This window comes from Schistosoma mansoni (assembly GCF_000237925.1).
Source record: "Schistosoma mansoni, WGS project CABG00000000 data, supercontig 0207, strain Puerto Rico, whole genome shotgun sequence".
NCBI classification, from domain to species: Eukaryota; Metazoa; Platyhelminthes; class Trematoda; order Strigeidida; family Schistosomatidae; genus Schistosoma; species Schistosoma mansoni.
Genome location: NW_017386079.1, coordinates 143,212 through 153,280, shown reverse-complemented (window position 1 = coordinate 153,280; position 10,069 = coordinate 143,212).

The following is a 10,069-nucleotide window of genomic DNA, read 5'->3' as shown; positions in this document are numbered from 1 at the left end:
CTTGATAGCCACTTGCCTGTGCAATGGGGTGAAGTTTGAATTCACTTAGTATTGTTTGTTTGAATCTAGCCATTGATGATGCGATTGATCAGTCTGTTATTGACATATGTGCATCGTCTACGGATTGCCTCGATATCACCTTAAGTCCTCAACTTTCATTGTATACACGTATGCCAATAAGGAATTAATCAGTTGCTCTTCTAAACATAAATCAGACGATTTAAACAAACAATACCAAATAAATTTAAAGTTATTGAGTGTAAAACCGACTCAATGAACTGCATTTGAGTGATGTTTGGGGCAATATGTCTACACATTGGGTACTCTATCTCTTGACTACCAGATAAGTAAGGAATCACCACATAAAAGAACTTCATGCATAGTCTGTGTTATCATTAAAATCAGCTATATAAAAACAATGAATTTACTTCCCACTATCAAAAATGTTTTATAGAAGATCAAGAATAGACTAGAGCTTCTGTTGTAATATCAGTATTTCTAAAAGAAACAAACTTCCACAATGAAACATGGTACTTCTACCACTAATTACGCCTGTTACCCATCGTCGAGGAGCATAGGCCGACAACCTGCATTCTCCATCCAACCCTGTCCTGGGTAATCCTTTCCACTCCTTTCCAGTTAATATTCATCCTTTTCACACCTGCTTATATTTCCTGGCGTAATGTATTCTTTGACCTTCCTCTTTTCCGCTTCCTTTCAGGATTCCAAGTTAGGGATTGCCTCGTGATACAGTTTGGTGATTTCCTCAATGTATTTCCTATCCACTTCTTACGCCTTTTCCTAATTTCCGCTTCAACTACAAGTTGGTTTGTCCTCTCCCACAGAACGCTGTTGTTGATAGTATCCGATCATTCAATGTTGAGTATTTTGCGTAAACAACTGTTTATAAATACTTGTACCGTCTTGACGATGGATGTAGTGGTTCTTCACATTTCAGCTCCGTACAGTAGGACTAACTTGACGTTCTTACTGAAGATTCTCACTTTGAAGTTAGTTGGGAGTTGTTTTGAGTTGAATATGTTCTTCAATTGTAGGAGTGCTACCCTTGCTTTGCCGATGCCTGCCTTTACATCTGCATCCGATCCTCCTTGTTTATCAATGATGCTTCCCAGGTATGTGAATGTTTTCACCTCTTCCAGAGTTTCACCATCAAGCGTGACTGGGTTGGTGTTCTCTGTGTTGTATTTGAGAATCTTACTTTTTCATTTGTGTGTTTTGAGGCCTATTGATGCAGAGGCTGCTGCTACATTATTTGTCTTCGTCTGTATTTGTTCGTGTGAATGGGATAGTAGGGCTAGGTCATCTGCGAAGTCCAAATCGTCTAATTAATCCTTAAATGTCCCTTGTATTCCGTGCATTCCCTCAGATATCGAAGTCTTCATAATCCAGTCACTTACCAGAAGAAAGAGAAAGGGGTTGACAGTAGACAGCTTTGTCTAACTCCAGTCCTTACTGGAAATGCATCTGTCAACTGTCCTCCATGCATCACTTTGCATTGTAATCCGTTGTATGAAACCTAGTAACAATATACATATATATATATATTCCTTCTCCAATTATTAACAATCATTGTTTTAAAACATTTCATATAACCATTCTATTCTATGTACATATCAATGTACTTCTATTGTTTGTCTATATGAATATATTAACGTAAGCTCTTTTTATAACCATATAAAAACTAATCATCATAGAATATATCATTGACATGCTTTAATGAATAGAATATTCAACGGTTACCATTAAATTGTTCCCAACTACTATTCACATAGACAACAACAACAAAATATCAACATTAAATGCATTTACCCCCTTTTGTATAAATGAAGCGTTTCTAATCAATATATTCCATATATATATATATATGGTATCAATTATTTATGGTTAATTCACCTGTAAAATCTTACCATAAATGACAATTAATGCATTACATTGGTTGTACCTTAAATGATATACTGTCATTATATATTATAATATAATGAAACAATAAACATAGATTTGATAGAATCTTCCCCCCCCCCTTTGATGTTTTAGGATTGTAATTAATCAGTCTATTATTGGTATATGTGTATACTATGTAGATTGGTTTGATATTGCATTCAGTCACAAAAATGAAATAAAACTACTCCATTGTAGAAGCTAGTGGCTATTAGGAATCAGTAGATATGTGGACAGTGTGATAAGGTTTGAAGCGAACAGTAATGGGTTCGAGTGCCGGAGTGAACATCAACTCTGAAATGCGAATACATTTAGTTGATGAGTCCCAGATAGGAAGAAACGCGCTACCTGGATTCCACTGCTAGCCATTATTTATCTTTGCTTATAAAACTTGTGAATTAAGGCAATATCGAGGCAGTTTGCATAGGAAGCACATACGTTAGTAACAGACTGATCGATTGCAGTCCGAAATAACAATGGGAAGTGTTAAATTCTTGATCTGTCCACCCACTTTCGTGCAGAGGATAACTTGTCTGGTGTAGATTAAGACCTTGACGCGATAGGCTGACTGGCTTAACCTTGAGGCTAGTATGCGTGAGTTTGAAAGTGAGGTCGAATACATAGTGTAGAGAGACGAAAACTATCCTATCACCTGACTAGTTGGTAAGCACACGTGCGAGAAAGAAGACAAGTCAACTGGAACACTACTTGATTTATTCTCAATTCCGATCTGGTTCCCGACTTCAGATTGGTGTAAAAAGTTACATTAATAAATAAATGACTAACCCGACCACAACGTACAACAATCAGGAAAATACAATTATGTTCAAAACTGGGGATTAGAGTACAAAATAGGGCACGAAAGATTACGTTAAAATTACAATATCTTTGGAACAGAAAAGGCTATGCTAGTGAATCATACATCAAACGAAAGCTTATGATTTGTAGAATAGACTAGGGAAAAAGTAAATTTTACTGTTTTACAAGCTTTGAATTAAATGAAATAACGTCCCCAAAAATAGCTTCCGTAGTTTGTCAAGTTCTTCTTATTTCTCTGTTCACATCAGGAAGATACAAATAAACAACATCAAGTGAATTTAAAACTTCACCCCATTGCACAAACAGGTGGTTATCAGGACTCAGTAGCCAAAACAACAGTGTGGTGGGCTTTGGAACGAACAGTAACGGGTTCGAGTCCCAGAGTGAACATCAACTCTGTGAAGCAGGTACATACAGCTAAAGAGTCCCATATAGGGAGAAACGTGCTACTTGGATTCCACTGCTAACCACTGTCTATCTTTGCTTACAAAACTTGTGACTTCAAGCAATATCGAGGCAGTCTGTATAGGATGCACATATGGCAACAAGAGACTGATCAATTGCAATCCTTAATAACAATGGGAAGATACAAGTAAACAACAACAATAGGTGATTATCAGGAGTCAGTAGCTAAGTGGATAACATGATGACGCTTGGAATTAAACGGTACTGGGTTCAAGTGCCAGGGTGAATATCAACTCTGTGATGTTAGTACATCCAGCTGACAAGTCCCATATAGGGAGAAACGCGCTTGTTGGGTTTCAATTCTAGCCACCATCCATCTTGACCATATTTATTATTTAAAAATAGCAGTTAACTTCACTGAATCAATATTAATAATTAGAATGATGTAAATGGTAGGAAAGTGTAATATCTCGTTATGAGTGTTCAGGTTTATCACTTCGAAATTATTGATCTGTAATTACTAAACTATAATGGACCAATTTTAACCACAACGATATTCCTCTAGTTAATTTTAAGTTATTTGATATTAGTATGATCATTATCAGAAGACGTTTGGTGGAGATTTTAGTAGTTTTATAAAGTTGAGATCATAAGTCAATTGAAGTTAGACCACCATGGAAAACCTCGAAGTACTGGGCGGCCGTTTCGTCCTGTTGAGGAGTCCCATAATAAGACGAAAAGGCAGTCCAGTACTTCCAGGTTTTCCATGGTGGTCTAACTTCAACTGACTCATGATCTCAACTCCATAAAATAGTATGATCAGCTTAAAATAAAGATCATCATGACTTAACCAATTACTACTATTTCAATTTCAGTAAGATGTAATTCATCAAAATTAATGATTCAATAAATACCTGAACACCAAGTTAACAGTTGTTTTATATGCGATAGTCTTAATCAATGTACTTGCGTCAACTGATGTATATTGGATAAACAAAAGTAATTATTATAGTGACCGAGTTAAAATATCTATCTTCTTCTGTTTCTAAACACTAGATTGAAATCGTGTATATTAAGTGGTCTAGATTATATATTTCACACATTACTTAACATTCACTGACCGGATACTATCAGCAACAGCGTTTTGTGAGAGAGGACAAACCAGATTCTAACTGAAGAGGAAGTTAGAAAAAGACGTTGGAAGTGGATAAGACATACATTGATGAAATCACCAATCTGTATCATAAGACAATCCCTAACTTAAAATCCGGAAGGAAGGCGGAAAAGAGGAAGGTCAAATAACACATTACGTCGGGAAATAGAAGCAGATGTGAAAAGGATGAATAACATCTGGAAAGGATTGGCGAAGACAGGATTGGATGGAGAATGCTTGTGTGCGGCCAATGCTCCTCCTTGAGGGGTAACAAGAGTAAGTAAATAAATAAGCAAGATTATATATTTACATTTGTTGAAGCTTTAATCATATAAAAATCAGAACTCATCTTCTGTATTGAGCACAATTTAATTCGGTTAAATGAAACAGGGATGAATGGTGGTTAGCAATGAAATCCAGGACGAATATTTCATCCTACTTGGACCTCGTCCACTAGATCCATCTGCATTCAGCAGGTTGCCTTAATCCTTCTTCTAAGAAAATATTGTTTCTAAAATGCTCATTCGCATTTTTATATTTTTGTAATTTGTGTCCGTTCAAAACAATTTATCCGCTACGTCTGTTAAACAACTTACCTTTGTAGATTTTCTTTTAACTTATTACGTTCCTTTCTATATCAATCTGATAATACCCGTTAATCGACATAGTTTCTGCATTCAACTTTATGACGTAATCTGTTTTTTCCATGTATTGTATAAGTTACAACAAGAAAAACATGTGTATATTACGCAGTAAAAAGAATAATCTTCATTTGCAACATTTGATTTTAAAAAGTTACTGAATGTTTCATTCTAAGTAATCATATAAATCAGTTAAAATAGCGAATTCTCAAACATATTATGTATCTTCATAGTTGAAATCATGAGTCAATTGAAGCTAGACCACCATGGAAAACCTGGAAGCACTGGACGGCCAAATCGTCCTATTATGGGACTCCTCAATGGCAGTGCGCATCGACGATCCCGCACTCGCGAGATTCGAACCCAGGACCTACCAGTTCTAATGGAAAGCAGTGACTAGTGGAGTTCTACCAAGTCTGTTGTAGAGATATCAAATCACTGAAGACAATTGGTGAACGGTTGATCAACTTTGTGGATTGGTTGAAGTTAGACATTAACACCTTTGGATGCCGGTCGGCTCAGTGGTCTATCGTTTAAGTACTGTGGAACGAGACTGGTAGGTACTGGGTTGGAATCTCGCTAGTGCGGGATCGTGGATGCGCACTGCTGATGAGCCTCAACATAGGACGAAACGGCCGTCCAATACTTCCAGGTTTTCCATGGTGGTCTAGCTTCATCCATGATTTCAACTATGAAAATGCTAAATTCTTCACAAAACCCCTTCTGATCTATATTACGTATTATCAATAATAAAAGACGAAAATGATTCAAAATTTGATTCCTAACATCTCTGGTGCATGCTACGTATTTTGACAGACATAAGTGGTATGTAACACCGATCAGAAGTGGGTTGCCTGTTTAAATAAGGTTTATAAGATTGAACTGAAGAAAATAGAAAGAGGAACAGAAAGGAATTGAGAAGCGAAAGAAGTAAAGAGAAATTGATGGAAGATTTGTAAATGAAATATTCAATGTATAGTTTTCACATTTTACCAAAGAACAAACAATATATTGGTTGTCCTCACCTGACTTCTCGTTCATTACATTTGGTGTCACCACCAACCAGGAGGTGGAGTGGATTTGGTTCTGCAGACACCGTCGAGAAATATGGATGGGGGTCGGTAGTTGAGCGAGGTAAAGTGGAGTTCTCTGATAGAGCGACGTTGGCGGTAGCCATCGCTGTCGACGGAGAATAACAATAAGACGTGCAGCTGCTCGGCGGATATCGGATGTGGATGGCTTGGCAGGTTGAGATTACTACGATGGTCAGTGTAGATATGGATTTAACAGACTGAGGTATGAAAGTGTCTGGCACGACGATCAGATCAACCACAAGCGCTACCATTTATTACGGAGGGGGGACGAGTATGTTTCACACTACGTTTATCTGTCAATATAGGTAACATGCACCATACATCAATTCTAATTTGAATATAACATTTTTAAATTTGATATTGGTTTGTGGAATATGAATGGACACTTAGTCTAATATGTGAGTAGCATATACAAAATAAATTGTTATTAAGTGTAGTAAAATTAAGTTTGTCATACCGGATATATATTCACTCTTAAAGCTTTATATGAGTCCCTCATAATCAATACAAATCAAATCTTTTATTATATTTGCCTTTGTTTCCCTCATCACAAAATGTATAGCAAACATTTCCATATTTTGTTGTGTGTGATAAAAAAACTAAGAGAGAGAAGATCAAACAGATGGAATATTGAATAATACACATACTAACATCATTCAGAACTTCAATGATTATGGTTTGAAAGCAGGACAACAAGTTAACGGTCGATTATTTAAAACAGACATACTGTAAGTCTACTAAATGAAACTCTTTATCCTATTGAGTATAGTTTTAGTATTCATGCATTGACAGATAATTATTCTTACTTACTTACTTACGACTGTTACTCCCGATGGAGCATAGGTCACCGACCAGCATTCTCCAACTCACTCTGTCCTTGGCCTTCTTTTCTAGTTCTCTCCAATTTTTGTTCGTTCTTCTCATGTCTGTCTTTATTTCTCGACGTAATGTGTTCTTTGGTCTTCCTCTTCTCCTTTGGCCTTCAGGATTCCATGTGAGATAATTATTCTACAGTTTAGTAAAAATTGACTTCATGTCAACAATGGGGATGAATAGGGTTTGTTATTTAGTTTGAATGGAAAATTTAATAATTGGCAACTTTTTAAAAATGCATAAAACTGATCCGAAAAAAAATCACTGAGCTGTTTGGAATTTAATTAGAAATTAGTTGAAAATTATCTTACCTACTCACTTAATTACGCTAGTTACCCCTCATGGAGAAGCATAAGCCACCCACAAGCATTTTCCATCGAACTCTGTCCTGTCACTTATTTCGAGCACCAGCTAAGTTGTATCTCATCATTTCTGTAGCTATTCGTTTAGCCCTCCCTGTCTCCCATAGTGACCGAACATTCTATGTATCTATATCAATTATTGCTCTGATTGTTAGAAGTGGCATCGACTTCGTGACTTCTGAAGAATGTCAATTCTGATCATTCTTCCTTCAACTCGTAGGGCATTTTAAATGGTTTAATTTGTTTATTCTGGATAGCGTTTGTTTAGCAAGGTTATTTTCTACTTGATGGGGTTCTCGACCCCACGCCCAACCCTCCTCCTTTGTGTGAGCTTGGGATTGGCAGTAGCCCTAGAAGTGTTACAGATAGAGTTGAAAATTGTCTACCGATAATTTATTGATTATTGAATATGATTTAGATCAGGGTACGTTTTGTGGCATTTCATAATTTTTTATAATTTAAAATGCAAAACGCAAGGTACATTTTTAATCTTACATAACAGAATAACAAATTAGTAAATCAGACAGCTAGTCAGTTCTTCGACGTTTTCAGGGTAACATGAATTTATCAGCAGAATCTTGTGCTATTCTCAAGTTCTTTTTAATAACGGATCGAAGTCACCAAAAGAGTGATTACTTACTTACTTACTTATGCCTGTTACCCCCAATGGAGCATAGGCCGCCGACCAGCATTCTCCAACCTATTCTGTCCTGGCCCTGCCTTTCTAGTTCTATCCAATTTTTGTTCATTCTTCTCATGTCTGTCTCCATTTTTTTGCCGTAATGTGTACTTTAGTTTTCTTCTTCTCCTTTGGCCTTCAGGATTACATATGAGGGCTTGTCTTGTGACTCAGTTTGGTGCTTTCCTCAATGTGTGTCCTATCCACTTCCACTGCTTCTTCCTGATTTCTTCCTCCTCTGAAATCTGGTTTATTCTCTCCCACAGTAGAATGTTGCTGATAGTTTCTGACCAACGAATCCGAAATATCTTGCGTAGACAACTGTTAATAAACACCTGTATCTTCTGGATGATGGCTTTTGTTGTTCTACACGTCTCCGCCTCATACAGAAAAGAGTGATTACGTAAACAATATACATTAAACAATAATTTTACTTTCATTTGACAATGTTCCACACCTTTTACACGATCTTATGAACAATGATTATTCGTATGCATAGGAAAAGATATAGCTAATTGATCTATCAAATGAACATGAAAATGTGTTCCATTTCCATTATCTTTTAATGACCACTCAACTGAAAGTTTAATGTATCATTTTCAGATAATTGATATGTACCTATATATTGATTCTTTTTTGAATGTTGATGATGTAGATTATTTAAGGACAGTTGTTAATTGGTTTTTTGTTTCAAAAAGGGGTGAAATCAATGAAAGACATACAAATGATTTGATTGTTCCAATAAAGAATTATATAGAGAATATAGAGAATTTGTGGAGATGGTGAAATTTGCTAAGCTTAAATCATGAACTGCTTTTATTTAGATCATAACTGAAGGCTTAAAATTACAGGGAAGCGTTTTCGTCCTAGTATGGAACTTTTGAAAGGTACGCGTTCTCCAATGAGTATTAGGAAATCAAATAAAGAAACTTCAGCCTCACATGAAAGTACCAAACCTCCAGATCACTGGACCGAATCTGAGAGTCTCAATATCTAACTTTCATCAGCTCACGATATTGCGCATCCTACGATGGTGGTCCCGTATAGGCCATTCCGTGACTTAAACTACCAGTTCTAAGTTAGGCACTCACTGAGAGACTGAGGATCATCGCTTTTATAACAGTGTTGGACAAAATGAGCGTCCAGTACCTCTAGAACTTCAGTGATGATCTAACTAAAATCAATCCGTGCTTCAGTCTACAAAAGAACTGTACTGTCTTGTAAATTACTTCCAAATAGTGTACAATTGGTTTCTTATCGAAAAACGTTTACCCAGGCGGTCTGCTTGATTATCTGGGCTACCTGTTCCTGTCATCTACATATTTCAACAAGTAAGCTGTTTCCCTGTTTGTTTTAACAGATCATTATGTCAATTAATTACACAAACTATTCAGGTGCGTTTGTGAAACGTTTACGACCCTTTGCTGTACAAGTTACAAAAATGTACAGTCGGAGACATCATGATGGCTGGTAATATCCATCGATAGAAATTAACATAATTCAGATGTTGACTTCTGAAATGCTAATATCTAACTAGCGATCACTCTATATTTATCGTCAATATCGATGAAGAAATAAGAAACGGAAACTCGCTGAAATACTTTGTATTGAAAATTGTATATTGTGGGAAAAAGATAATAATGACAATCTAACCGATCACAATTGGTACAGACAGAATATATTAGCATCTTGATCATGTTTATTTTTTAAAAACTTGAGAAAAGAGAGAACGAACAGAATTTTACCAGATGATAGCTTCAACAGGTTAGACAGGCTAACGGGAGTTAACGTATGCAGACAGTAATTACATTCACACCGGTTTTAAAACTATGTCGTTAATCGATCAACTGGCGTTAGTTGTCCTTGGCGAGGTCCTATAAACCATTAAATATCCAGTAATCAATCGCCTATTGAGTGAAAATACATCCAACTTGATGGATAATTTAGCTAAGGTTCAAAGATATTTTAATGATTCTATACAGCGTTAGGAATTCATCATACATAATCAAATTATCAGGAGGGGGTTTTGTGGAGATTTTAGTAATTTTATATGATTGAGATCATGAGTCGATTGAAGCTGGATC